Raw genomic sequence first — 24835 nt, 5'->3', positions numbered from 1 at the left:
ATACCCTCAACATAGCAAGGAAACAGATATTTCCAAGTGTTCCAGTATGCTAAAGCTGCCTTTATACAAAATACCAGAAAGGGATTGGCTTTCATAAAGGGGGTTTATTTGGTTACAAGTTTACAGTCTGAAGGCATGAAAATGTTCAAATTAAGGTATCTACATAAGTATACCTTCATCAAAGGAAGGCCAATGGTATCCAGAAAACTTCTGTTAGCTGGGAAGTCATGTGGCTGGCATCTGCTGTTCCCAGGTTGTGTTTTAGCATCTCTATCAACTCCTGTGCATTCATGAAAACATTGCTTTTGGCATGTTTTATCCTCTCTTAGGTTCTCCTGAACAAACTCTGGGCTGTCATCTCCCAAGCATCAGCAAAAGTCTGCTTTCAACAGCTGTCTCCAAAATGTCTCTCTAAGCTGGAGCTGCTCTGAGATCCTTCTGTTTGTGAGCTCTTTTATAGGACCCCAGTGATTAAATACATGGACCCCTGAATGGGTGGGGTCCATCTATTTATTGAAGTAATTCAATCAAACTTTCACTCACAGTTGGTTGAGTCACATCTCCATGGAAACACTCAGTAAAAGGATCCCAACCTAATCAACACTAAAACATCTGCCCCCATAAGATTGCATTAGTGACATTTTGGAGGACATAATACATCCAAACTGGCACATCAAGTAAAAGAGAGAAATCTTCAAATCCCAGTGAGTGATCTCTCATGCTCATGAGAGCTAGGGAGAAAAAAAATCATAAAACTATCTCTGTAGATACTTAAACAAGCCTGTGGCAAAATTAAAAACCCATTGTTTAAAATTCTCAGTCATATAAGGATTCATGGATTTTTCTTAAGATGATTTTCTATTTATACCTATCTCTTCAAGCCTATCTGCATGTCTACCCATCTATTTAAGCATCCATGATTCTATGTATTGATGCCTGTATGTATGCATGTATGTATGTATGCTTCTATCTATCCATCTATCTATATCCATCCTAGAGGTTCTTCTTCTCTGATGAACACTGACTTATACATCAATTTTTGCCAAGAGCTTTTAGAAAGGAATAGAATCTTAAGGATTAGTACTTAGAAATTTCCTCTTGGTAGTCTATAGATGTTTTCTGGTTTGGTTACATGTAAATGCATTAATGGTCCTGTCTCTAGTGATCAAGGGGATACTGGTATGCAGTCACGTAACAGTTACTCAAAATATAACCTTTGAATACTGTAATTAATGGCCTATGGAAGGAATGACTGGGAATGAAGTATTTGCTACTCTCACAAATTTTATTGAAAATGAAGAGCATGACAGGTTTGGTTGTTGCTTCTAACTGCCCTGAAAATATGAGAAAAGAAAATGATGATCTCAGGGCTTTAAATTTGCCACTCAAGGTCTATGTAGGGGATCAGAAAGCTTCTATGACTTCCCTGAAAGAAGCCTTATCTACTTAGTCATGGGGCTGACATTTCTAAAAATTAAACCGTAAGTCTCATCCTGCTGGTGACTGAACTACAGTGAAAATTGAATACCTATTCTCAAAGGGTCACTTATGGAAATGATTGGGAATACACAGGTTTTTGAAAACCGGGATGGGGATAAATAGTCAGATTTCTATGAAGCTAGGGATCTTGAATTTCTAAATTTTTCCTAGCCTTCTTTGTCAGTAGATGTAGCCCTTAATCACCCACCTGAGAAGCACCCTTACCTGAAGAAAATGCCATGACTTTTTTTGAGGTAGTTGCCTTGCAAGGGACTCCATATCCTTCTCCAGACCTACTCCTTTCCTCCATCTCTCTCTGCTTCTAGTGTTATCACTGCAACATTTTATACTATTAATCTTCCTCACAGCTTTTGCCAGAAGAACCTGCAATTATTTATAAGGGTGACTGTATTTGGGAAGAGGAAATAATCAAGTTTTTAGGTACTAATGGACATTTGCTCTGAGCTCACACAGATTATTAAAAACCCGCAAGGCACTGTGGACCGTCAGTCAGAATAGGAGTGCTTGGAAATCAAGTGATCAGTGGAGTTTTGGCTAAACTCCATCTCACACTGGCCTAATATGTCATCAAACTTATCCTCTATTTATTTTGATGTTTTGGAATGCAAGACTGAAATAAACATACTTAGCAACTGGCAGAATAATCCCCACATTGGTTCTCTGACCTGTATTTTGAGGGCCATCATTGTACTAAATGTTTCTCTACCTGTGAAAATCTTAAACAAAAAGCAATGCTGAGTGGATTGCAGTTTAGTGCCAAATTCAAGGTCTTGTGATATACAGTGGTGATGCTTCTTATCACATCCCAATTCAACTCGAATAGTTGACCTATGCAGAAGGCAAATGTAACTTCTGTAATGATAATGGATTATCTTAAACTTAAATCAGGTGATGATTCTATTTGCAACTGCTGTTCCACATGTGGTTTCATTGGTAGAGTAAATCAGCACATCCCCAGGAACCTAGTATGCAGCTGTTGATAGGAAGACTATTAACTTATAGAAAAAACAAAAGAAGTGATTTGCTTAAGCAGGAAATGTCAGCAATACCTACATTGTATTACCTCATAGGCATATCAGCTCTTCAGCTTACATTATAATTTAACCAAAGGGACCTAGATGACACTTCATAGTCAAAGGACACTATAGTCTTTCATTATATTGCTGTTGTACCTGGTTAGAAATATGTGGAAATGACTTTAAACACATTGGTAAGATAAATAATCAAAGTCAGAGGTAATGAGAACCTGAATGTGTATAAGTCTGTCCTAATCAGTTCCAGATCAGATTTGTGCATTCAAGCTTGTTCTTGTTCTCCCTCATTTTATACTCATTTTATATACCTGGTTCCTCTGCCTGGAGAGATTAATCCTGTCTCACCAGATGAAATGGCAATGGAATTATATTGATTAATTCTTCTATTTCTTTTCATGACCCACTCAAAACCACCACCCTTTTCTTTAAGACCTATAACTAGACTAAAGTCACCAACATGAAGGGTGTGGTAGAAAGTGTAACCCATGAGGAAGTATGCCATACTCCAAAAGAACTGAATGAGTTTTCCAATTTAAATAGGCAGCAATCAGGGGAATATATGTGGGAATGGATTTTAAGGGTGTGGGATAATGGTGGAAGGAATATAAAGGTGAATCAGGCTGAATTTATTCATATGGGCCAACCAAGCAGAGATTCAGCATTCAATGTTGTAGCTTGAGGGGTTAGTAAGAGCATTAACAGCTTGTTTGGGTGGTTGGCTGAAACATGGATAAAAAAGTGGCTGACATTACCTGAGGTTGAAATGGCAGAACTTTCCTAGTCTAACGTAGAGGAAGGGATTCAAAGGCTCAGGGAGACTGGAATGTTACAGTGGATTTATAATGGAAGACCTACTCACACACCCCTGGGATGACCAGAGAACACACCTTTTACCAGGACTGTGACAAATAAATTTTTGAGACTAACTGTCATCCCTGAAGAGCTGTGTAGTCACCCTTCTCTGTAGGTCAGATATTACTATGAGAATGACTGTCACTGAACTGGAATTCTTAAACATAATGGGGATAATTGGTTTCTGAGTTGGCAGAAGCCATGTGACAGCAGTTAATCACCAAAGACAAGGTCAGTGTGGCTACCATACTGGAAAACAAACTTAAAGCAGCAGTCAAAATAATCTGACTTGCAGAGACTTATGGTGTTGGCTAGTAGATCATGGAGTACCCAGAAGTAAAATAGATGGGTAGTCTACTAAATTCTTGTTTGATCTGTATAAGCAGAAGAATTCTAGGTCAAGTGAACAAAAGTCTAACCTGAATTACAAAAAACAGAGTCATGGGCCCTTAATCAGTTCCCAGACTTAAGAAAGTTTAAAACCCAGAAACTGGCTCAGAAGTTGCATTAATTCATGGAGGCCCCAAACATTATTCTGGTCCACTGGTCAAAGTAGGGGCTTATGGAGTTCAGGTGATCAATGGAGGTTTAGCTCAGGCTGTCTCACAGTGTGTTGAGTGGGTCCCTGGACCCATTCTGTGTTTATTTCCACAGTTCTGGAATGCATAATTGGATTCTCTACCCATGACTAAGCAGATAAGGCTTCTTTCAGGGAAGTCATAGCAATGGGCAGAATCCCCACATTGGTTCCCTGACATGTGGAGTGAGGGCTATTATGGTAGGAAAGGCCAAGTGGAAGCCACTAGAATTTCCATGTGCAAAATAGTAAATCAGAATTAATACTGGATTCCTGGAAGGATTGCAGTGATTAATGCCACTCTTAAGGACGTGAAGGATGTAGGGGTGATGATTCCCACCATATCCCCATTCAACTCTCCTATTTGGCCTGTGCAGAAAACAGATAGGTCTTGGAGGATGACAGTGGATTTCCATAAGCTTAACCATGTGGTTACTCTAATTGCAGCTGTTGTTGCAAATGTAATATCATTGCTTGAGTAAATCAACACATCCCTTCATAACTGGTGTGCAGCTCTTGATCTGGGAAATGCTTTTTATCTCAATAGCTGTTAGTAATGACCACAAGAAACTGCATTCAGCTAACAAGGCCAGCAGTATACCTTCACTCTCTTAACTCAGGGGTATGTCAACTCTCCAGCCCTATGTCATAATATTTTCCCCAGGGATCTTGATTATTTCTCTCTCCCACAGGACATCATATTGCTCCATTTTATTGATGATATCATGTTGATTGGACCTAGTGATCAAGAAGTAGCAACTACTCTAGACTCACTGGTAAGGCATTTGCATGTCAGAGGATGGGAAATTAAGCCAGCAAAAATACAGGGTCTTTCCACCTCAGTAAAATTTCTAGGTGTACAGTGGTGTGGGACATGTTGAGATATCCCTTCTAAGGTGAAGGATAAGCTGTTGCATCTGGGCCCTTTTGTGACCAAAACAGAGGCACAATGCCTAGTTGGCTTCTTTGGAGACAATATATTCCTTATTTGTGTGTGCTAATCTGGCCCATTTATTGAGTGACCAGGAAAGCTTCTAGTTTTGAGTGGGGACTGGAACAAGAGGAGTTTCTGTGACAGGTCCAGGCTGCTGTGCAAGCTGCTCTGCCACTTGGACCATATGATTCAGCTGATCCAATGGTGCTGGAAGTGTCAGTGGCAAATAGAGATACCATTTGGAGACTTTGGCAGTCTCCTATAAGAGAATCACAAGGTAGGCCCTTAGGATTTTGGAGCAAGACATTACCAGCCTCTGCAGATAACTACCCTCCTTTTGACAAACAGTTTTTGGTCTGCTATTGGGCCTTAGTAAAGACAGAATGCTTAACCATGGGCCACCAAGTTACCATAAGACCTGAGTTGCCTATCATGAGTTGGGTGTTGTCTGAACCATCAAGCCATAAAGATGGGTGTGCATGGCATCACTCCATCATCAAATGGAAATGGTATATATGAGATAGAGCTCAAGTGGGTCCTGAAGGCACAGTTAAATTACATGAGAAAGTGGCCAAAATACCCATGGCCCCCACTCCTGTGACATTACTTTCTCTTTCCCGGCCCAGAATTATGGCTTCTTGGGGAGGTCCTTTCAATCAGTTGACTGAGGAAGATAAAACTCGGGCATGGTTTACAGATGGTTCTGCATGATATGCAGGTACCAACTGAAGGTGGACAGCTGCAGTACTGCAACCCCTTTCTGGGTTATCCCTGAAGGACAGTGGTGAGGGGAAATCCTCCCAGTGGGTGAAACTTTGAACAGTGCACCTGGTTGTTCATTTTATTTGGAAAGAGTACTGACCAGAAGTGTGTTTGTATACTGATTCATGGGCTATTGCTAATGGTTTGGCTGGGTGGTCAGGGACTTGGAAGGAACATGATTGGAAAATTGATGACAAAGAAGTCTGGATAAGAGGTATGTGGATAGACCTTTCTGAGTGGGCAAAAAACATGAAGATATTTATGTCTCATATGAATTCTCACCAGAGGGTGATTTCAGCAGAGGAAGATTTTAATAATGAAGTGGATAACATGACCCATCCTGTGGATACCAGCCTCTCCTGTCATTGCCCAATGGACACATGAACAAAATGGTCATGGTGGTAGGGATAGAGGTTATGCATGGGCTCAACATGGACTTCCTCTCACCAAGGTCTAACTGGCCACAGCCACTATTGTGTGCCCAACCTGTCAGCAGAAGAGACCCCCACTCACTTCCCGACATGGCACTATTCCCTGAGGTGATCATCCTACTACCTGGTGGCAGGTTGATTACATTGGACCACTTTCATCATGGAAGGGGCAGGGATTTGTTCTAACTGGAATAGACACAAACCCTGAATATGCATTTGCCTTCCATGCATGCAATGTTTATGCCAAAACTTCCATCCATGGACTTACAGAAAGCCTTATCCACCATCATGGTATTCCACACAGCATTGATTCTGATCAAGGAACCCACTTCACAGCAAATGGAGTGAGGAAATGGGCACATGCTCATGGAATTCTCTGGTCTTATCATGTTCCCCATCATCCAGAGGTAGTTGGGTTGATAGAATGGTGGAATGGCCTTCTGAAGACTCCATTATGGTGCCATCAAGGTGGCAACACCTTGCAGGGCTGAGGCAGTGTTCTCCAGGATGCTGTGTATGCTCTGTATTAGCATGACCCTGTGGTGCTGTTTCTCCCATATCCAGGATTCATGGGTCCAGGAATCAGGGGGTGGAAATGGGAGAGGCACCACTCACTATCCATCCTAGTGATCCACTAGGAAAATTTTTGCTTCCTGTCCCTGCAACCTTAAGCTCTGCTGGCCTATGAGTCTTAGTTCCAAAAGGAGGAGTGCGTTCACTAGGAGACACTACAATAATTCCATTGAACTGGAAGTTAAGACTTCCACCTGGTCACTTTGGGTTTCTCTTGCCTCTGAATCAACAGGCAAGGAAGGGGGTTGCTGTACTGGCTGGAGTGATTGATCCTGACTGTCAAGGGGAAATAGGACTACAACTACACAATGGAGGTAAAAAAGAGTTTTTGCATAATATAGGAAATCCCCCATGGTGTCTGTTACCATCATGCCCTGTAATTAAAGTCAATGGTAAACTGCAACATTCCAATCCAGGCAGGACTATCAATGGCCCAGAATCTTTGAGAATGAAGGTTTGGTTCACCCCAGCAGACAAAGAACCATGGACAGCTGAAATGCTTGCTGAGATAAAGGGAACATGGAATGCATAGTGGAAGAAGATAGTGGTTAATATGAACAGTGACCACATGACCAGTTACAGAAATGAGGATGATGATGGCATGAATACTTCCTTCTTGTTTTGTTATGAGTATGTTTGTGTTTGCTCATGGAGCAAATATCTTTGTTTTCTTCTCTATCTTAACCCCTTATCATATGACATAATTTGTAGTGGTCATTTCATGGTGTTTAAGTTATAGGATATCAAGTTTAAGAGTGAATGTTACCCAAGGATTTGCACCTTATTCTGGAGAGATTTAGTGCATTTTTGGTTTATGCTGAGTATTGTTAGGTGAAACATATGTTTGTTATTGCTTTCTATTTAGAAATTAAGTATGTTTTAAGGTGATGTGTGTAGCTACCAACTTGAGAAGGGGTGGACTGTGATGGTTAGATTCATGTATCAATTTGGCCAGGTGATGGTGCCCAGGTGTTTGCTCAAGCAAGCAAGCACTGGCCTAACCATTACTGCAAGGACATTTGTGGCTGGTTAACAAATCAAAAGGCTGTTTTATTAAATCATCAGTTAATTGGCTGCACCTGTGGATGATTACATCAATGAAGTATGTGTCTTCTGCAATGAAAGAATTCAATCAGCTGGATTTAATCCAATCAGTTGAAGACTTTTAAAAGGAGAAGAGAGAGAACTTTCACTTCTTCAGCCAGCAAGCCTCTCCTGGGAAGTTCATCAAAGATCTTCATCAGAGTTGCCAGCTTGCTGCTTGCCCTGTGAAATTTGGACTCATGCATCCCAACAGTTGAGTGAGACACTTTTATAAAATCTTATACTTACAGATACCTCCTGTTGTTTCTGTTTCCCTAGAGAACCCTAACTAATACAAGAGTTGAGTCTTAAAATGTACAAAGTTCTTATTTGGAACAATGTAAATGCTTTGGTATGGATGGTGGTGATGGTAGCACAATATTATGAATGTAATTAAGAGCACTGAATTATATGTCTGAATGTGATTAAAAGGGGAAATGTTAGGTTGCATATATGGTAATAGAATAAAATTAAAGCAATCAATGGAACTGCACTACACTAACAGTGAACCCTAAGTTAAACCACAGACTATAGTTCACAATTATAATTATAATAATAAAAATATACTTTCATAATTTGTAACAAATGTACCACAGCAATGCAAGGTTTTAATAATAGTGTGGCATATGGGAATCCTGCATTTTATGCATGATTGTTTTGTACACCCACAAATTATTTAATCAAAAAAAAAAAAGGAAAATCACAAGATACCACTGTAAACATCTTAGAATGGCTAAAATTCAAAACACTGACAACACCAAATGCTCCTGAGCATGTGGAGCAACTGGAACTGTCATTCACTGTTGGTGGGAATGCAAAGTAGGACAGGAATTTTGGAAAATAGGTTGGAAGTTTGATACAAAGTCTCCAGACAGGCTTAAGCAATCATGCTCCTAGGTAATTTACTAAAATAGTTGAAACCTTTTGTCCTCGCAAAACCCTGAACACAAATATTCATAGTACTTTTATCCATAGTCACCGTAATTTGGAAGCAAGCAGGGTGCCCCTCAATAGGAAGATGGATAAGCAAACTGTGGTACATCCATAAAATTGAGTATTACTCAGTGATAAAAAAAGAAAGGAGCTATCAAACCAAGAATAGACATGAAAGAAACCTACATGTATATTACCTGGTGACAGAAAACATACTAAAAGACTACAGACTGTATAATTCCAACTTTATGACATATGAGAAAAAGCAATATATTAGAGATATTAAAATGATCTGTGGTTGCCAGGGGTTTAGGGAGGAGAGCAGGAGGAAGGATTTATAGTGGAGCACAGGGGATATTTAGGGCAGTGAAACTATTCTGTATGATATTATAATGGTTGATGCAAGACATTATGCCTTTGCCAAAACCCACAGAACTGTGCAACACGGAGTGAACCTTAATATAAACTATGGAATTTAATGGATAGTGATGTATGAATATTGTTTAAAGAATTGCAACAAATGTATCGCACCAGTGCAAGATGTGATTATTGGGAAAACTGGGCACAGTGTAGAAGAGGTATATGGAACTCTACTTTCTGCTCAATTTTTCTGTAAACTGAAAACAGCCAAAAAAATGAAGTCTACCAAATTAAAAGTACAGAAAGTGGACAAGGCAATGGAAGCAAACAAGATTATAACAAAATTTTATATGTTCTTCACTATCAAAATTTGTGGGCATTAGTTATGACTGCAAAAGTAATATATGTGAACACCACAATAGTTAGGGTGAAGGACTGAAAGTCCTCTCTCTGCTTGTGGAGAGTCATAGTTATTCTCCTCCTCCATAAAATTGAATTTTCTGTGACTATAATGGCTTTATTCCCCAAAGGGATAATCTTAATTAATTTAAACTGGTATATATAAATCAGAATTATTTTTTTCTAAAATATTAATGGTTGAAAAACATTGTCAAGTTCATATCTGAGAAGGGGAAGAATCTGGAAATGAAAATATGTACACAACCAAACTTGGTCCATAGAGAATACCCTAGGCCATTCATTCTCCCTTCTCTTTTGTTTTAAGTTGACTTTTTAAAGATATTGATTCAGTAGCTCTAAATTGTGCATTTGTTGCTTTGTTTTCTCATGGTATTAACTAGCTCTTCTCTCTAATTTTTTAAAAACTTGAAAAAGGTCTGAAGAATTAATTAGCCTCAACTTCAAGTTCTTGAGGGGCAAGAACTCTATAAAATTATGCTGTAAACTTGGCATTGTATTACATTAAAAACCATGTAATTTCCTGAAGCCCTGATGTTTTCTTTAATGCAATTTTATTGAGATATATACACATACCATAAAATCTATCCAAAATATACAATCAATTGCTCACATAGTGGTATATTCATCACCATAATCAATTTTAGAACATATTCACTACTCTGAAAAAAAGCAATGAAAATAAAAAAAAAAAACTCAAAATGTCCCACACCATTTATCCTCCTATTATTTTTTAAAAGTTTTATTCACACACGATACAATCCATCCTAAGTGTACAATCAATGGTTGTTGGTATAATCACATAGTTATGCATCCACCACTACATTTAATATGAGAATATTCTCATTTCTTCTGAAGAAAAAAATTCCATACCCCTTGTATCACCCCATTATTGACATTTAGCTTTGTTATAGTGCTTTTTTTTAATTAACACAAGAATAGTAGAATGTTACTATTAACTATAGAACTTAGTTTACATTAATTGTATTTTCCCCATATGCGACCCTATTATAAACACCTTATAATAATGACATGTAATTGTTCTAGTTCATGTAAGAACTTTCTTATATTTGTACAATTAACACGGTCGTTATCCAGTCTAACTTTTCCTAAGTTATAGAGTCCCAGTTTTTATCACCTAGTCTTCCTTCTGGTAAAATTCATGACTCTAGCTTTCCTGTTTCAACTATAATCACACTCAGCTTTGTTAATTACACTTACACTATTGTGATACTTTCACACAGTATTGTGCTCTCATTTCTGAACATTTACAATCAGCCTTATTGAACATTCTGTACTCCTTAAGCATTGATTGCCTAATCTCTGCCCTCATTCTATCTCCTGATAACCTATGCTTTTGATTTCAAATCTCAGAGTTTACTCATTATTGTTCATTCATATTAGGGAGAACATACAATATTTGTCCTTTTGTTTCTGGTTTATTTTAGGCAACATAATGACCTCAAATTTCATCCATGTTGTTGCATGCATCATGACTTTATTCCACTTACAGCTGCATAATATTCCATGATATGTATATACCACAATTTGTTTGTCCACTTGTCAATTGATGAATGTTTGGGCTGTTTCCATCTATTGGCAATTGTGAGTAATGCTGCTATGAACATCAGTGTGCAAATGTTTGTTCATGTCCCTGCTTTCAGTTCTTCTGAGTATATACTGAGTAATGGGATTGCTGGATCATATGGAAATTCTGTACTTAGACAAGTCCTTTGATGCACAAAAGTATTCAATTTTGAGGAGATCCCATTTATCTATTTCTTTGTTCATTGCTTGTGCTTTAGGTGTAGGGTCTAGGAAACCACCTTCTAACACAAGATCTTTAACATACTTCCTTTCATTTTCTTCAAAGAGTTTTATGGTCTCAGCTCTAATGATCAGGTCTTTGATTCATTTTGAGTTAATTTCTGTATAAGGTATGAGATTGGGGTCCTCTTTCATTCTTTTGGTTATGGATATCCAGTTCTCCAGCACCATTTACTGAAGTGGCTTTTCTGTCCCAGTTGAGTGGACTTGGCCACCTTGTCAAAACTCATTTATCTATAGATGAGAAGGTCTGTTTATGAGCTCTCAATTTGATTTCTTTGGTCAGTATATATATCTTTATGCCAGAACCTTGCTGTTTTGACCACCATAGCTTTGAAATATGCTTTAAAGTCAAGATGTGAGAGACCTCCCAATTCATTTCTCTTTCTCAAGAAATTTTTAGTTATTTTGGGAACTCTGCCCTTCCAAATAAATTTGATTATTGGTTTCTGTATTTGTACAATGTAAGTTGTTAGGATTTTAATTGGTATTGCTTTGGATCTGTAAGTCAATTTGGGTAGAATTGACAACTATATTTACTCTTCCAATCCATGAACATGGTATGTCCTTCCATTTATTTAGGTCTTTCTTGATTTCTTTTGGAAATGATTTTAGGCTTCTGTGTATAGATCTTTTATGTCCTTGGATAAATTCATTCCTAGATATTTGATTCTTTTGTTTGCTATTGTAAGTGAATATTTTTGTCTTGATCTCCTCCTCAAATTGCTCCTTACTAGTGTATAGAAACACTACTGAGTTTTGTACTTTAATCTTGTACCACACCACTTTGCTGAACTGATTTATTAGACTAGTAGTACATTGTAGATTTTTTGGGAACTTTCTACATATAGGATCATGTCATCTGCAAACAGTGAAAAATTTACTTCTTCCTTTCCAATGTGGTTGCTGTTATTTACTTTCTCTTACCTAATAGCTCTAGTTAGAAGTTCCAGCACACTGTTGGGTAACAATAGTGACAGTGGGCACCCTTGTCTTTTTCCAGATCATAGAGGTAAAGCTTTCATTCTTTCCCCATTGAGCTATGGGTTGTTCATATATGCCCTTTATCATGTAGAGGAAGTTTCCTTCAATTCCTATCTTTTTTAAGTTTTTTTTTTTTAATCAAGAAAGGATGCTGAATTTTTTCAAATGCCTTATCTGCATCAATCAAGATGATCATGTGATTTTTCCCTTTCAATTTTTCAATGATTTTTAATTGATTTTCTTGTGTTGAACCACCATTGCATTCCTGGAATAAAGCCACCTGGTCATTGTGTATAATTCTTTTAATGTGCTGCTGGATTCAATTTGCAAGTATTTTGTAGAGGATATTTGCATCTGTATTCGTTAGAGAGATTAGTGTGTAATTCCCTTTTATTGTAGTAAGATTCTTTGGCTTTGGTATTAAGGTGATGTTGGCTTCATAGAATGTGTTAGGTAGCTTTTTCTTCTCTTCAATTTTTTTCAAGAGTTTGAGCAGGATTGGTAACAATTTTTCCTGAAATGTTTGATATAATTCACATGTGCAGCCATCTCATCCTGGACTTTTTCTTCTTGAGAGATTTTTGATGACTGATTCAATCACTTTATTTGTGATTGGTTTATTGAGGTCTTCTATGTCTTCTCAAGTCAGTGTAGGTTGTTTTATGTTTCTAGGATGTTGTCCATTTCATCCAAATAACTTGTCAATGATTTTAGTTGATTTTCTTATGTTGAACCACCCTTGAATTACTGGAATAAAACTATTTGGTCATTGAGCATAATTCTTTTAATGTGCTGCCAGATTCAATTTGCAATTATTTTGAAGAGGATTTTTGTTGGCATACAGTTGATCATAGTATCTTCTCAGGATCAGTATGAATGACTCCCTCCCAATTCTGATTTTATTCATTTGCATACTTTCTATTCTTTCTTTGGCAGTCTGGTTAAGGATCTATCAATTTTATTGGTTTTCTGCAAGATCCAACTTCTGGTTTTGTTGATTCTCTTTACTGATTTTATGTTCTCAATTTTTATTTCTGCTCTAATCTGTTTTATTTCTTTCCTTCTGTTTGGTTTGGGGTTAATTTTCTATTCTTTTGCTAGTTCCTCCAGGTGTGCAGTTAGGTCCTTGATTTTTGTTCTTTCTTCTTTTTTAATATAGGTGATAAAGCAATAAATTTCCCTCTTGGCACTGCCTTCACTGCATCCCAGAGGTTGATATTTTGTGTTCCATTTTCATTTGCCTCAATATATTTACTTATTTCTCTTGTAATTTCATCTTTGATTCACTAGTTGTTTAAGAGTGTGCTGTTTTGCCTATGTATATATGTGAGTTTTTCAGCCCTCTGTCTGGTATTAATTTCAAGTTTTATTCCAATATAATCAAATAAAGTGTTTTGTATAATTTCAAATTTTTTAAATTTATTGAGTCCTGCTTCGGGACACTAAATATGTTCTATCCTGGAGAATGACCCACAAGCACTTGAGAAGAATATATTTCCTGGTGTTGTAGAATACAATGTTCAGTAAATGTCTGTTAAGCCTAGTTCGTTTATCTTGTTATTCAAGATCCCTGTTTCCTTGTTGAGTCTCCATTTAGATGTTTTATCCACTGATGAGAGTCATGTATTGAAATCTCTTACTATTATTGTAGAGGTGTCTATTTGTCCCTTCAGTTTTGTTCACATTTCCCTCATGTACTTTGGGGCACTCTGGCTAGATGCATAATTATTTTTGATTTTTTTCCTTTTCTTTTCTTTTTAGTTGAGCAATCCTCAACACACTCCATTTTAAACAATTCTCATGACCCAAAACAATTCGTAGCTCTTTTCAGCCCTTAATTGTTTGTCCCTAGTATTTGTGTGGTACTGGTAAGGTATTCCTATTAATTATAATCCCTAGTATGCAACAAGTAGTTTTTTTTCCCATATAGAATTCTGTTGTCAACTTTCTGTACTAGTGTCATACCTTAGAAGTATATGAAAGCACCTAACTATATTTGTGGTGCTGATCTGTGGGAAACATATCTTTAAACAACCCCTTTCAATTCCATTTGCCTTCAATATGTTCTATTACTTATAATCCCCTTAACAAACAATCATCACCCCTATCCATTCCTATAACCTTGAATTCACAATTATTAACATATCTGAACATATTAGATTATCATTACCCCTGCACTAGTTTCTACCTAACACTAGGTCCCCAATATTCTGCATTTAAGACATTCATTTTACATTGTTTAGGGAGTTCATAGAAATGGTGACATGCAATATGTCTCCCTTTGTATCTGACTTATTTCACTCAGCATTATATCTTCAAGGTTCATCCATGTTGCCATAGGGTTCAGGACCTTGTTCCTTCTTACCACTGCATAGTATTCCATCATATGTACATACCATATTTTGTTTATCCACTCATCTATTTAAGGACACTTGGATTGTTTCCATCTGTTTGCAATTGTAAAGTCTTAATAAATTTAAAAAGATTGAAATTATTCACAGCACATTCTCTGCCCTTAATGGAATGCAACTAGAAGTCAATAGCCACCAAAGAAACAGATCTTTCACAAATGTATGGAGGTTAAACAACATGCTGCTAAACAACCAGTGGATCAAAAAGAAATTGCAAGAGAAATAGGTAAATATATAGAGGCAAATGAGAACACAACATATCAAAACCTATGGTAGGCAGTGAAGGTGGTGCCAAAGGGGAACTTTATGGCTCTAAATGCATATATTAAAAAGCAGGAAAGAACTAAAACCAAAGACCTAAGAACAATTGAAGAGGCTAGAGAATGATTAGCAAACTAACCCTAAAGCAAGTAGAAGAAAAGAAATGACAAAGATTAAAGCAGAAATAGATGAGCTGGAGAACAACAACAACAACAAAAAACAATAGAGAGAATAAATAAAACCAAAAGATGGTTCTTTGAGAAGATCAAGGTTGACAGACCCTTAGCTAGACTGATAAAGTCAAAAAGAGAGAATACCTGAATAAACAGTAAGAAATGAGGAGGGGATAATTACTATGGATCCTGAAGAAATAAAAAAATCTTAAGATGATATTATGAACAACTGTATGCCAACAAGCTAGACAATTTAGAGGAAATGCAGGAAATGAACAATTTCCTGGAAACACATGAACAACCTAGACTGACCCAAGAAGAAATAGAAGACCTCAACAAACCAATCACAATTAAAGAGATCCAATCAGTCATCAAAAATCTACCTACAAATAAAAGTCCAGGTGAAGGTGGCTTCACAGGGGTATTTTACCAAATTTTCCAAAAACAATTGTCATCATTCCCGACAACAAAGGAGCACTACATAACTCATTTTATGAAGCTTACATCACTCTGATAGTATAACCTGATAAAGATGCTACAAAAAAGGAGAACTACAGGCGAATCTCCTTAATAAGTATAGATTCAAAAATCCTAAACAAAGGACTTGCAAATTGACTCTAAAGGCACATTAAAGGAATTATACACCACGTTCAAATGGGGTTCATTCCTGGCATGCAAGGTTGGTTCAATATAATAAAATCAATTAACGTAGTATATACATTAGCAATTCAAAAGGTAAAAATCAATTAATCCTCATGGTAGGTGCTGGAAAAGCATTTGACAAAATTCAACATCCTTTCTTGATAAAAACACTTCAAAAAGTCTGGAATTGATGAATTGTTCCCTTTATTAACACATCATGCTTTTTTTGTCTCTTTAAACTGTTTTACATTTAATGTCTCATTTATTGATATTAGTATTCCTACCCCTGCTCTTTACTGGTTGCCATTTTCAAGGAAGAGCTTTTTCCAACATTTTACTTTCAACCAATTTATGTCCTTGGGTCTAAAGTGAATCTCTTGTAGACAGCATATAGATGGATCCATTTTTTTTTTTTTATTCCATTCAGGAAGTCTATGTTTTTGGATTAAGAAGTTCAATCCTTTAATATTTAATATTATTCTTACAAAGGCAGTACTTTCTTCAACTATTTTGTCCTTTGGATTTTATATGTCACATCTTATTTTTTCTCTTTTTACATTTTTAAGTTATCCTTACTGAAAATTTTCATTTCTACGCTCTCCTCCAAATCTTTCTCTCCTGTTTTTTCCTGTCTTTTCCCTTTTCGTATTTCCTGCAGATCAGGTCTCTTGTTTAGAACATCTCCCAGTGTCTGTTTATCCATGAATATTTTAAACACTCCCTCATTTTTGAAGGGTGATTTTGTCAGATATGGCATTCTTGGTTGGTAGTTTTTCTCTTTCATTGTTTTAAATATATCATACCACTGCTTTCTCACCTACATGGTTTCTGCTGAGAAAACTGTTCTTGGTCTTATTGAGCTTCCCTTGTATGTGATAGCTTGCTTTTCTCTTGCTGTTTTCAGAACTCTCTCTGTCTTCAGCATTTGACAATTTGATTGGTAATTGTTTTGGGGTAGGTCTCTGTGTGTATATTCTGTTTGGGGTACACTGCACTGCTTGGACCTGTAACTTTATGTCTTTCATAGGAGTTGGGAAATTTTCAGCTATTATTTATTCAATTATTCTTTCTGCCCCCTTTTCCTTGTCCTCTCCTTCTGGGATTCCTATAACACATGCATTTGTGCCCTTCATGTTTTCATTCAATTCCCTTAGATCATGTTCAATTTTTTCTTTCTTTTCTGTATTTGTTCATTTGTGTCCAAGATTTCAGTTGTCTTTTTCTCTAGTTCACTAATTCTTTCTTCTGCTTCTTCAAATCTGCTGTGGTTTGTCCCCATTCTATTTTTCATCTCATCTATTGTGAATTTTATTCCCATAAGTTTTATCTTGTTTTTGCAAGTTTCCTAGTTCTTGTTTATGCTCACCCAGTGTCTTCTTTATATCCTTCATCTCCTTTACCACATTTTTCTTCAACTCATTAAATTGATTTTTAAGCTTATTCAAACATCCCTAATTAGTTGTTTCAACTCTTGTATCTTATCTGAAGTTTTAAAGTGCTTCCTCGTCCATGATATAAGTGGTCCAACATAATAGTTCAGCCACCAGGTGGATAATTTATCTTTCCCAAACAATGATGCCATATAAGAGACCAAAATCATTTTTTTTCTGTGGAAATTTTGGAATACATTGATGGAATGTAGTCAGATTGGCCTTGGAGAGTGGAAGTTGATAATCCCGAGCTCATGCATAATCTACATGTCTGTTGCCTGTATGTTTAAAAGCCCTCACTTATTTTTTGCCCCACTAAAATGGGCAACCTTTTGGGTTATGTAGTAAGTGTATCAGAGGATCATGACCAAATGAGGTATAAGTAGCCTCCAGCAATCAAAGATTTGGTTAGGTATTGATTTCCTTTCTTATTGATAGATGAACCCAGATGCAGCAATTGGTTCTTTGCCCTGGATTATTGACCCCTAGAAATTTTACCTCAGTTATTTGCCCCTGATTTTTTTGTCATTTAATTCCTAACATTTGCATACATGTTCCTTACCAATGTATCTAGGACAGTTGTTGCTTGTTTCTTCCCAGTGCAATAAGTGTGATATCAGTCATGTAATAGATCAGCATGGTATCTTATGCAATGGAAAGGTAATTAAAGTTCTAAATGGTAGACTATGATTACTAGAGTGTGAAATAGGCTGAAGAGTTGACATAGTTCTGACATGTAAATTGCTGGCTCTGCCAGCAAAGAAAAACTCCTTTTCCTGACCCTTCCTAATAGGTTTTGAGGAAAAAAACTCAGGTGAATTTCAGCATACCAAGAGATGTGCTGATTTTTTCCAGCATAACAACAAATCTGGAAAAGCATTTGCAATTGGAATTATCAGGTGCTTGAGTTTACCATAATGCACTGTTATTCTCCAAGATCCATCTATTTCTTGCACAGGCTAAATAGACTAATTAAATGTGGACATGATAGGTATCATCAAACCTCCATTTTCAAATCCTTGATTTTAACACTACTCTTTGTATCTGAAGTTGTGACATTACCTCATGCCTATAAACCTCACTATTTGGGTAGGTAAAAGCAAATATAATGGCTTTTATTTGGTCCTTTTTAGTTTAATAGCCCTCACTCTATGGCTCAGGGAACTAATATGGGGAAATTGCTAGTTATTAGTGGGAAACAGCCACAAGCCACATCTCTATTGATTACCTCACCTCCATTTACTGCACTGACCACAAGCAATGGCGGCATTTTTTTAAAAATTCATTTTATTGAGATATATTCACATACCATGCAGTCATACAAAACAAATAGTACATTTGATTGTTCACAGTACCATTACATGTTCTACATTTATCCCCCAAATCAATCCCTGACACCTTCATTACCACACACACAAAAATAACAAGATGAATAATTAAAGTGAAAAAGGGCAATTAAAGTAAAAGAGAACACTGGGTGCCTTTGTTTGTTTGTTTCCTTCCTTCCCCCATTTTTCTACTCATCCATCCATAAACTAGACAAAGGGGAGTGTGGTCAATATGGCTTTCCCAATCACATTGCCACCCACCCCTCATGAGCTACATTTTTATCTAATCATCTTCAAGATTCATGGGTTCTGGGTTGTAGTTTGATAGTTTCAGGTATCTACCGCCAGCTACCTCAATTCATTAGAACCTAAAAAGGGTTGTCTACATTGTGCATAAGAGTGCCCACCATAGTAACCACTTGGCTCCTTTTGGAATCTGTCTGCCACTGAAGCTTATTTCATTTCCTTTCACTTCCCCCTTTTGGTCAAGTAGATGTTCTCCATCCCACGATGCTGGGTATACATTCCTCCCGGGGAGTTACATTCCACATTGCTGTGAAATTCACTCCCCTGGGTGTCTGATCCCATGTAGGGGGGAAGGCAGTGATTTCACCTGCCAAGTTGGCTTAGCTAGAGAGAGAGGGCCACATCTAAGCAACAAAGAGGAATTTGGGAGGAGGTACTTTGGCACAATTATAGGGAGGCCTAGCCTCTCCTTTGCAGCAACAGTCTTCCCAAGGGCAAGTCCTGCGGTAGAGGGCTCAATCCATCAAACCACCAGTTCCCTATGTCTGTGAGCATGTTAGCAACCATCAATGTGGGGCAGCCTAATACCCCTGCATTCTCCACCAGCTACTCAAGGGGGCTCTGCATATTATGTTTCCTTGTTGTTGTTTTTTTAATTAACTCTTTTTTTTAAATCAACTCTATAAAAAATAAAAAAATAAAAACAATTTAAAAAAAACATACCCTAAAAGAATATTTCAAAGAGACCATAACAAGGGAGTAAGAAAAAGACACCTAACCTAAGATAACTACTTTACTTCCAACATGTTCCTACTCTACCATAAGAAGGTAACCTAATATAGCAACATTTCTTTGAACTTGTTCCTACTGTATGCATCAGAAATTAACAGACCATAGTCATTCCTGGGAATTCCCAGAATGTTAAATTTACCCATTATAGCTTATCTGTTCTTATTGGATTATCGTTCCCCCTTCCATAATTGCTCTCTATCGCTACATCCCTTACATTCTACATTATAAACCATTCATTTTACATTTTTCAATGTTCACATTAGTGGTAGCATATAATATTTCTCTTTTTGTGCCTGACTTATTTCACTCAGCATTATATCTTCAAGGTTCGTCCATGTTGTCATATGTTTCACAACATTGTTCCTTCTTACTGCCATGTAGTATTCCATCATGTATATATACCACATTTCATTTATCCACTCATCTGTTGAAGGACATTTGGGTTGTTTCCATCTCTTGGCAATTGTGAATAATGCTGCTATGAACATTGACATGCAGATATCTGTTCGTGTCACTGCTTTCAGATCTTCCAGGTATATACCAGGAAGTGCAATCGCTGGATTGAAGGGTAACTCTATATCTAGTTTCCTAAGGAACTGCCAGACTGACTTCCAGAGTGGCTGAACCATTATACAGTCCCAACAACAAAAATAAGAGTTCCAATTTCTCCATATCCTCTCCAGCATTTGTAGTTTCCTGTTTGTTTAGTGGCAGCCATTCTAATTGGTGTGAAATATTATCTCATTGAGGTCTTAATTTGCATCTCTCTAATAGCTAGTGAAGCTGAACATTTTTTCATGTGTTTCTTGGCCATTTGTATTTCTGTTTCAGAGAACTGTCTTTCTATCTTTTGCCCATTTTATAATTGTGCTGTCTGTACTATTATCACAGAGCTGTAGGATTTCTTTTTATATGCAAGATATCAGTCTTTTTTCAGATACATGGTTTCCAAAAAATTTTCCCATTGAGTTGGCTGCCTCTTTACCTTTTTGATAACTTCCTTTGAGGTACAGAAACTTCTAAGCATTAGGAGTTCCCATTTATCTATTTTTTCTTTTGTTGCTTGTGCTTTGGGTGTAAAGTCTAGGAAGCGGCCACCTAATACAAGGTATTGAAGCTGTTTCCCTACATTATCTTCTAGGAGTTTTATGGTACTGTCTTTTATATTGAGGTCTTTGATCCACTTTGAGTTAGTTTTTGTGTAGGGTGTGAGGTAGGGGGTCTTCTTTCATTCTTTGGAATATGGACATCAAACTCTCACAACCCCATTTGTTGAAGAGGCTGTTACATCCCAGTTCAGTGACTTTGGGGGCCTTATCAAAGATCAGTTGGCCATAGATCTGAGGGTCTATCTCTGAATTCTCAATTCGATTCCATTGATCTATATGTCTATCTTTGTGCCAGTACCATGCTGTTTTGACAACTGTTGCTTTATAATAAGCTTCAAAGTCAGGGAGTTTAAGTCTTCCCGCTTTGTTTTTCTTTTTTAGTGTCTTTAGCAATTCAAGGCATCTTCTCTTTCCAAATAAATTTGATTACTAGCTTTTCCAAGTCTGAAAAGAACGTTGTTGGAATTTTGATTGGGATTGCATTAAATCTGTAGATGAGTTTGGGTAGAATTGACATCTTAATGACATTTGGCCTTCCTATACATGAACATGGAATATTTTTCAAAATTTAAAGTCCCTTTCTATTTCTTTTAATAGAGTTATGTAGTTTTCTTTGTATAGGTCTTTTACATCTTTGGTTAAGTTTATTCCTAGGTACTTGATTTTTTTAGTTGCTATTGAAAATGGTATCTTTTTCTTGAGTGTCTCTTCACTTTGTTCATTTCTAGCATATGGAAACATTACTGAATTATGTGCATTAATCTTGTATCCTGCTGCTTTGCTAAATTTGTTTATTAGCTCTAGTAGCTGTATCATTGATTTCTCAGAGGTTTCCAGATATAAGATCATATCATCTGCCAACAATGACAGTTCTACTTCTTCCTTTCCAATTCGGATGCCTTTTATTTCTTTGTCTTGCTGGATTGCCCTGGCTAGCACTTCTAGCACAATGTTGAATAACAGTGGTGATAGCAGGCATCCTTGTCTTGTTCCTGATGTTAGAGGGAAGGCTTTCAGTGTCTCTCCTTTGAGTACTATGCTGGCTGTGGGTTTTTCATATATGCTCTTTATCATACTGAGGAAGTTTCCTTTAAGCCATACCTTTTGAAGTGTTTTTATCCAAAAGGGATGTTGGATTTTGTCACATGCTTTTTCAGCATCTATTGAGATGATTGTTTGATTTTTCTCTTTTGATTTGTTAATGTGTTGTAATACATTGATTGATTTTCTTATGTTGACCATCCTTGCATGCCTGGAATGAACCCCACTAGGTCATGACGTATGAATTTTTCATGTGTCTTTGGATTTGATTTGCAAGTATTTTGTTGAGGATTTTTGCATCTATATTCATTAAGGAGATTGGCCAGTAGTTTTCTTTTTTTGCAGCATCTTTGCCTGGTTTTGGTATTAGATTGATGTTAGCTTCAAAAAATGAGTTAGGTAGTGTTCCATTTTCTTCAGTGTTTTGAAAGAGTTTAAGTAAGATTGGTGTCAGTTCTTTTTGGAAAGTTTGGTAGAATTCCCCTGTGAAGCCATCTGATGCTGGGCATTTATTTGTGGGAAATTTTTTGATGACCGATTGGATCTCTTTGCTTGTGATTGGTTGGTTGAGGTCTTCTGTTTCTTCTGTGGTCAGTCTAAGTCTATGTTGTTCATATGTTTCCAGGAAGTTGTCCATTTCCTCTACATTATCCAGTTTGTTGGCATACAGTTGTTCATAATATCCTCTTATAATTCTTTTAATTTCTTCAGGATCCACAGTAATGTCACCTTTCTCGTTCATTATTTTGTTTATCTGGGTCTTCTCTCTTTTTGATTTTGTCAGTCTAGCTAGGGGCTTGTCAGTCTTGTTGATCTTCTCAAAGAACCAACTTTTGGTGTTATTTATCGTCTCTATTGTTTCTTTGTTCTCTATGTCATTTCTTTCTGCTGTAATCCTTGTTATTTCTTTCCTTCTACTTGGTTTAGAAATGGTTTGCTGTTTATTTTCTAGCTTCTTCAGTTTATCCATTGGTTCTTTGATTTTGACTCTTTCTTCCTTTTTAATATATGCATTTAGTGCTATAAATTTCCCCCTCTGTACCACTTTTGCTGCATCCCATAGGTTTTGGTATGTTGTGTTCTCATTTTCATTAATCTCTATATATTTAGCAGTTTCTCTTGCTACTTGTTCTTTAACCCACTGATTGTTTAGAAGCGTGTTGTTTAACCTCCAGGTATTTGTGAATTTTCTAAGTCTCTGATGGTTATTGACTTCTAATTCTGTTCTATTGTGGTCAGAAAATGTGCTTTGAATAATTTCAATTGTTTTAATTTATTGAGGCTTCTTTTATTTTCCAGCATATGACCTATTCTGGAAAAAGTTCTGTGAGCACTAGAGAAGAATGTTTATCCTGGTGATTTGGGATGTAATGTTCTATATATGTCTGTTAAATCCAATTTATTTATCAGATTGTTTAGATTTTCAGTTTCCTTATTGGTCTTCTGTCTGGTTGATCTATCTATAGGAGAGAGTGATGTGTTGAAGTGTCCCACAACTGTGGAAACATCAATTGCTTTCTTTAGTTTTGGCAGTGTTTCTCTCATGTATTTTGTGGCACCTTGATTGGGTGCATAAACATTTATGATTGTTATTTCTTCTTGTTGAGTTGCCCCTTTTATTACTATGTAGTGGCCTTTGTCTGTTGTAAGATCCTTGCATTTAAAGTCTATTTTATCTGAGATTAATATTGCTACTCCTGCTTTCTATTGGCTGTAGCTTGCATGAAATATTTTTCCCATCATTTCACTTTCAATTTATTTGTGTTCCTGTGTCTAAGATGAGTCTCTTGTATGCAACATATTGATGGTCCTTTTTTCTTTATCCATTCTGTGAATCTATATCTTTTAATTGGGGAGTTTAATCCATTTACATTCAATGTTATAAACATGAAGGCATTTCTTAAATCAGCCATCTTTTCCTTTGGTTTATGTTTGTCATATATATTTTTCCCCTCTCTCTATTAATATTTTTATATACCTGTAATGAATCTCCTTAGTACTGAACCTTTCTCCATGTCTCTCTCTCCTTTCTTTGTTTCTCCGTAGGTAGGACTCCCTTTAGTATCTCTATTAGGGCACATCTCTTGTTAGCAAATTCTCTCAGCATTTGTTTTTCTGTGAAAAATTTAAGCTCACCCTCAAATTTGAAGGAGAGCTTTGCTAGATAAAGAATTCTTGGTTAGCAGTTTTTCTCACTCAGAATTTTAAATGTGTCAGTCACTTCCTTCTTGCCTCTGTGGTGGCTGCTGAGTAGTCAATACTTAGTCTTATGCTGTTTCCTATGTATGTGAGGAATTGCTTTTCTCTTGCTGCTTTCAGAACTTGCTCCTTCTCTTTTGTATTTGACCGTGTGATCAGAATATGTCTTGGAGTGGGTTTATTTGGATTTATTCTACTTGGAGTTCGCTGAGCATTTATAATTTGTGTATTTATGGTGTTTAGAAGATTTGGGAAGTTTTCCCCAACAATTTCTTTGAATACTCTTCCTAGACCTTTACCCTTCTCTTCCCTTTCTGGAACACCAATGAGTCTTATATTTGGGGGTTTTATATTATCTATCGTATCCCTGAGGTCCATTTCAATTTTTTCAATTTTTTCCCCATTCTTTCTTTTGTTCTTTCTTTTTCCCTTGTGTCATCTTCCAGATCACTGATTCATTGTTCAACTTCCTCTAGTCTTGTACTATGAGTATTCAGAATCTTTTTAATTTGGTCAACAGTTTCTTTAATTTCCATAAGGTCATCTATTTTTTTATTTACTCTTGCAATTTCTTTCTTTATGCCCTTCTAGGGTCTTCTTGATGTTCTTTATATCCTGTGCCATGCTCTTCTCCATGTCCTTCATATTCTGTGCCATGGTCTTGTCGTTCATCTTTAGTTATTTGATTAGTTACTTCAAGTACTGTGTCTCCTCTGATCTTTTGATTTGGGTGCTTGGACTTGGGTTATCCATATCGTCTGTTTTTTTCATATGCTTTAAAATTTTCTGTTGTTTTTGGCTTCTTGGCATTTGCTTAACTTGATAAGGTTATTTTAAGTTTTGTAGACCAATTAAAATCCTTATCTCCAATTTGTCAGATCTGCAGCTTTGTGGAGTACACTTTAACTAGCAGGTGGCATCCGTGAGCAACCTATT

The 24835-nt window shown here is 36.7% G+C and overlaps 1 pseudogene; it reads left to right on the top strand.

Moving 5' to 3' along the window:
• The first annotated feature begins 1248 nt into the window (after positions 1–1248).
• On the top strand, positions 1249–7215 carry LOC119542767 (annotated as a pseudogene).
• The last annotated feature ends 17620 nt before the right edge of the window (positions 7216–24835 follow it).

This window comes from Choloepus didactylus, chromosome 8 (assembly GCF_015220235.1).
Source record: "Choloepus didactylus isolate mChoDid1 chromosome 8, mChoDid1.pri, whole genome shotgun sequence".
NCBI classification, from domain to species: Eukaryota; Metazoa; Chordata; class Mammalia; order Pilosa; family Megalonychidae; genus Choloepus; species Choloepus didactylus.
The sequence above is the reverse complement of the archived record's forward strand: the minus strand, read 5'-3'. Positions and strand labels throughout refer to the sequence as shown.